Below are 5,956 nucleotides of genomic sequence, written 5' to 3'. Positions count from 1 at the left end.
GCCACGCGCTGTGGCTCAACCGGCGGTCACACTGCAACAACGACAACAACATTAACTTGCATTTATATAGCGCCTCTCCGCAATAACAGTATTTACATAGTTCTTTGCTGCAACAAGGTTGAAACTTTATTGCTGGAACAGCACAGCAGGTCTGGCAGCATCCAGGGAACAGGAGATTCGACGTTTCGGGCACAGGCCCTTCTTCAGGAAGGCCTGTGCCCGAAACGTCGAATCTCCTGTTCCCTGGATGCTGCCTGACCTGCTGTGCTGTTCCAGCAATAAAGTTTCAACTTTGATCTCCAGCATCTGCAGACCTCACTTTCTCCTTTGCTGCAACAACCATAACTTGCATTTATATAGCTCCTCCATCATGACTAATGTCTTCTTGGAGGTACAACACAAAATATGACGCTGTATCCCGCCCAGAAGCTGCACAGCCCTTTGAACCAAAACTTTACAATGAACCAAAAACGCCATGGATGCTGAAGATCTGAATTGAAAGGTGAGATTACTGAAGAAACTCAGAAGGGCTGGCAGCATCCACGGAGGGATAACCCAATTGTTGGGTTTCTCCAGGAATTTCCTGTTTTTGAACCAAAACATTGGAGGTCAGACGTAGCTTCTAAGGAGTATTGCGAAGAAGAACAGTGAGTTGGTGGGGCAAAGAATTTTATGGAGTAATTTCAGAAATCAGGGACAAAACCGCGAGCATGGCCACTGGTAGTAGAGTGTTTAATGTGCAGGAACCCAAATTGGAGCAACTCAGGTGATCAGAGGGTTGTGAGACTGCAGGAGATGAAGAATATAGGGAGAAAAGGGGACATGAATAGAACTTGATGTAAATGAGTACACAGGCGTGAAGGGTTGGATAACTTCAGGTTCACAAAGAGCAGAACAAGGAGAGCTTTGGAATAGAATGTGTGTTTGCTCACTGAGCTGGAAGGTTCATGGTTTCAGGGGCCTCTGAGAAAAAGAACAGGAACCGAAATCACCACAGGAAGTGACATCACAAACCCAACAACACCTATACACATACATAGAAAGTGGGTCACCAACACCAGTGCTTCACCAGAGCCTCACTGATTATGTTACCTGTTATGGTAATGTAATGTCTGAAAATGAACCTTCCAGCTCAGCGAGCAAACTCACATTCAGAACCTCAACCTAAGCTACAAACCTTCTCAAAACTCGCTAGCTCTGAAATAGTCAAATCTGGAGGAGAGGTTGTATAGGACGTTGGTGAGGCATCTTCTGGAGTACTGTGTCCTGTTCTGGACATCCTGCTATAGGAAGGATATTATTAAGCTGGAGAGGGTTCAGAACGTTTTACCAAGATGTTGCTAGGAGTTGAGGATTTGAGTTGTAAGGAGAGGCTGTATAGGCTGAAACTCTTTAAACTGGCAAATGTGAGGACTGCAGATGGTGGAGATCAGAGTCGAATAGTGTGGCGCTGGAACCATTACCTATGACAATGACCTGCTGTGCTTTTCCAGTGGTACACTTTCGACTCTTCACTAGAGCAAAGGAGGTTGAGAGATGCTCTTACAGAGGTTTATAAAATCATGAGGGATGTAGATAAGGTGAATGGCAGGTGTTTGTTTTTCCCTAAAGTGGCAGATTTCAAGACTAAGGGGCATACTTCTTAGGTGAGAGGAGAAAGATTTTAAAAATGCATGAAGGACATTTTTTTTACACTGTGGTTCATGTGTGAAGTGAACTTCTAGAGAAAGTGGTGCATGCGGGTACAATTACAACATTTAAAAAAACATATGGATAAGTACATGAATAAGAAATTTTTGGAGGGATTTGAGCCAAGTGCAGGCAGGTGAGACTAATTTAGTTTGAGACTATGGTCAGAACGGACTGATTGGAAGGGTCTGTTTCTGTGCTGTATGACTCTATAATCTATAACGATAATTCGAATGAGAGTATCAAAAGCACAATGGCTGAAACAGTGTCAGAACTGTATGATGTTATCAAGGTTGATATTGGCTGTGTTAATGATGACATGAATATGTGGTTGGAAGCTCATCGTGGGATCAAATATAACACTAAGTTTCAGAACAGTCTGATGTAGTCTCAAAACAGTTGCCAGGAGAGGGATGTCATTGGCAGTTAGGGATCAGATTGGAGTCTAGTTGAAACTTTCAATCTTCCCAATATTTATTTGGAGGAACTTTCTGCTCATTCAGTGGTGGATATTGGATAAGCAGTCTGCTAATTTCGCAACATCAGAGAATGTTCAGAAGCCCTTGTTTAATAATATCCAGTCACACAGAGAAGTGCAGTTTATAGGAACAGAAGTAGGCCACTCAGCCTCAAATCTGTACTACCACTCAATGAGATCATAGCTGATTTGTGGCCAAATTCCATAAACCTGACTTTGGTATTATATCCCTTAATACCTTTTTTAAATGAAAAACATCTCAAATTTAAAAGGAACAATTGACCTAGCATCAACTATCATTTGTGGAAGAGCATCTACCAGTCTTTGTGTATGGAAGTGCTTCCTAACATCTTTCTGAATGGTCTAGCCTTAATTTTTATACTATATCCCCTAGTCCTGGAATCCCCAACCAATGGAAATAGCGTATCTTTATCAACACTGTCTTTTCCTGTTAGTATCTCGAAAACGCTGATCAGATCACCCTTTAGCCTTCTAAATTCTAGAGAAAACAGGCCTAATCTGTATGGTAATTTAACCCCTGAAGTCCAAGTATCATTCTTGAAAATCTTTGTTGTACTCCCTTCGAGACTAATATTTCCTTCCCAAGGTGGATTGCATAGATCTATCCACGGTACTCCAAGTGGGATCTAATCAGAGTTTTATATACCTGCAGCAAAATGTCTGTGTCCTTATACTCAAGTTCTCCAGATAATTAAAGACCAGAATTCTATTAATCTTCTTGGTTACTTTCTCCATCTGTTTGTGGCATTTAAAGGATCTATGCGCCTGAATCCTGGGTCTCCTTAGTCATCTCTTCAAACATTCAATAAGGTTTGTCAGGCATGACCCACCTGTCACAAATTCATGCGGACTCTCCTTGATTAACTAAAAACCCTTGAGGTATTCAGTCATCCTATCCTTGACTATAGACTCTAACAATTTCCCCACCACAGATGTTAGACTCACTGGTCTGCAATTCCTGAGTTTCCTCTTTCACCCTTCTGAAAAAGCAGAGTGATATGCAATTTTCCGATCCAGAGAGACAACACTTCTATCTAGGGAACTCTGAAAGTTTGACCATCTCTCTTGTGTCAGTGATGGGTCTTAATTTAAATGTCACGATTTATACCAAGGAGAGGATGAAAGGAAGATTTTGAACAGAAGGCCCATTAAGCTATGAGGTGCTTCACCAAATGGCTATTGATGGAGTGCTTTGAATGTCATTGAAAAGGATATTGAATCACTATTGAAAAGGTAGAATAGGACGCAGTCTGGGAAGACTGGGTTTATAGAAAAGGGTACAAACATTGAGGGTCAAATAATTTTAATCATTCTCCAAAAGCTTTCCTCACTATAGAGTCCAGATTTACAGTGGTTAACAAATATTGGTTCTGTAAGAGGTTTCCCACACATTGAGTTCATGCCCTTTTTGTAGCCTATTGATTTAATCCAGATTAGTTGTTCCCGAATGGTTTTGATATGTCAAGTCCAAGTACATATAGGGTATGATTGATGCTCCCAGGTCAAATTTGTCACATTTACAGAGAGTATCAGTGCAACACATGTGCAAAGGATAGGGAGATAAGTCAATATACATTCCTGCAGAATTGACAGATATTTATCTTTTAATTATATTTAAACCATGAATCTGTTGTTGATTGTCAGAAAAATCCATCTGGTTCACTTAAGGAGGAAAACTGCCATCCTTACCCGGTCTGGCCTTCATGTGACTCCAGACCCTGATTCAACTGCCCTCTTGGGGATTAGGGATGGGCAATAAATGCTGGCCCAGCCAGCAACAACCTAATCATGTGAATGAATAAAGTGTATTAAAATATTTAGTTTTAAAATATGATACACATTTTTGATTGTATGACATTATTTTTGAGGAAAGTAATTAATAGCAATGTAAATCTTTTTTTTAATTGAAGTGTTTCTCTCAATGGCTTCACATATCTCGATGTTGCTTCCTCTGGTATGGAAACTTTTTTTCAACAAGCTCACCTTAGTGAGAGTAAGTGATGGTGTTACTAACAATCATTCTACTTTCATTATCCTGTTTACTGGATGGATTACATGTTCTATTGCACAGAATTAGCAGGAACCTACTTTAGAATAAAGGGTATTAAGCTCAAACTAGCCTGACATAGTGAATATTTTTATGTACAAGTAAAACAAAAAACTTGAAGCACAATACTGCAGCAGATCATAAAAGGTGAAAATATATATGGACAAGAAAGCTTATAATTAAGTACATAACTTTAACCATAAAAACAATCTATTGGGCCCAGATTTGGCCACCAACCCTGTTCGATTTTATATGGCATTAAGTCAAGATGTTCAGGACAGAGAATGGAAGATTCTATCTCTTCAGAAATAAACTTTCAAAGGTATTTGCAAATTGTAATTTATTTAGGATTCTTTGTGTTTTGAATTATTGATATAATCAGATCTTTTGATCTAGTGCGATATAAATTCAAACAAAGCTAACTCCGTTTCAAAATCAATGGTTATTTTATTTCTTATTTTACAATGGACAGCAGCACTGCGCATCAAATTTCTGTTTCATTGTAAATAAACATTCGCTACTTAAGGCAGGTTTGAGATTAATATTGGCAAACTTTATAATTTACTCTTTCAACTTGTCCTGTCACCTCTAGTTACTCCTGCACATATCCACACAGGTCTCTTTGCTCCTGCATCCCATTTAGATTTGTACCTTTATCTTAAACTTTGTCCCCCATGCTGTTCCCACCAAAATGAATCATGATAATGTTCTTTTTGCATGTATATCCTGGATTACTGAAGAAAGCATATTTATATCAGGAGTTCAGGAAACCTCCTTGGTTTATTTGCGAGATAACGTGTTGCAAGGAACAGCTGCAATTATGAATTTATTTTATTAATCCTGGATCAGTCGCTGAATGAACTGTCTTCCAGGTAGTGCTGCACTGCGGTGCTTCTACCATTCCAGTTCGGAGTAACAGTCCATCTTTTGCCATCTTTGGGCAGTTTAATTCAAGGTATAGATTATTTATTTGGTGACATTGATCAGGGTTCGAGCAGCTCTTTAATCTTTAATCGCAGCTATATAGACACATGAACAAACACCGTGAATAAGGAACAAGGGACATATTTTTCTAAACCTCCTTTATTTTTTTGCTTTGTTCTAATTTTCTTGCTCCCTTCCTGTCCTTTCAACGGCCATTCTCTGCAATAATTTAAAGCTAAAAGTGCAAAAGGTAAAACCAGGTAGAGAAAGAAGAAGCGTCAACTGTTGCCCTTTTTCAGCAACGTCGGAATTAAATTTTATTGTAGCGCCTCCTTGCAGCTTTGCGGAAAATTTCTCATTTCTCATTTGCCCATATAACGAAAATTGTTCGACATTTGGTAGCTGCCTGAGTGAGCATTTTAGGATTTTTGACATATCGACTGGATTGGACTTCGTTTAGTTTTAATGGACGAGGGCTGGGGGACCAAAGGGGGTTAAAACCGGTAGATTTATTTTCCCAGCTTAGTCATATTCCATACCTTAACTCCACGAAAGCAAGTGATTTAATGGTATTCCCCCACGCGTGTAAAATAAAAGTAGTTCAATTATTTGGGTTGCTTCCCCTCAAATTTGAGGAAAAGTGATCTGAAGGGGGCACCCGGATTTGAACCGGGGACCTCTTGATCTGCAGTCAAATGCTCTGCCACTGAGCTATACCCCCTCGCGGAAATCACCGTTCGGAATGGCCCTGATGACTGTGTAAGGAAGGGGAAGGGAGCTTTGTTGCCGGCTCTGAG

At 39.9% G+C, this 5,956-nt stretch overlaps 1 non-coding gene across 1 annotated transcript; it reads right to left on the bottom strand.

Moving 5' to 3' along the window:
* Window positions 1–5,808: 5,808 nt before the first annotated feature.
* On the bottom strand, window positions 5,809–5,880 carry trnac-gca. Its single transcript has one exon. It is a non-coding gene; the product is annotated as a tRNA-Cys (tRNA).
* Window positions 5,881–5,956: the final 76 nt, after the last annotated feature.

The sequence above is a fragment of the Chiloscyllium plagiosum genome, chromosome 3, assembly GCF_004010195.1.
Source record: "Chiloscyllium plagiosum isolate BGI_BamShark_2017 chromosome 3, ASM401019v2, whole genome shotgun sequence".
Lineage (NCBI taxonomy): Eukaryota > Metazoa > Chordata > Chondrichthyes > Orectolobiformes > Hemiscylliidae > Chiloscyllium > Chiloscyllium plagiosum.
The sequence above is the reverse complement of the archived record's forward strand: the minus strand, read 5'-3'. Positions and strand labels throughout refer to the sequence as shown.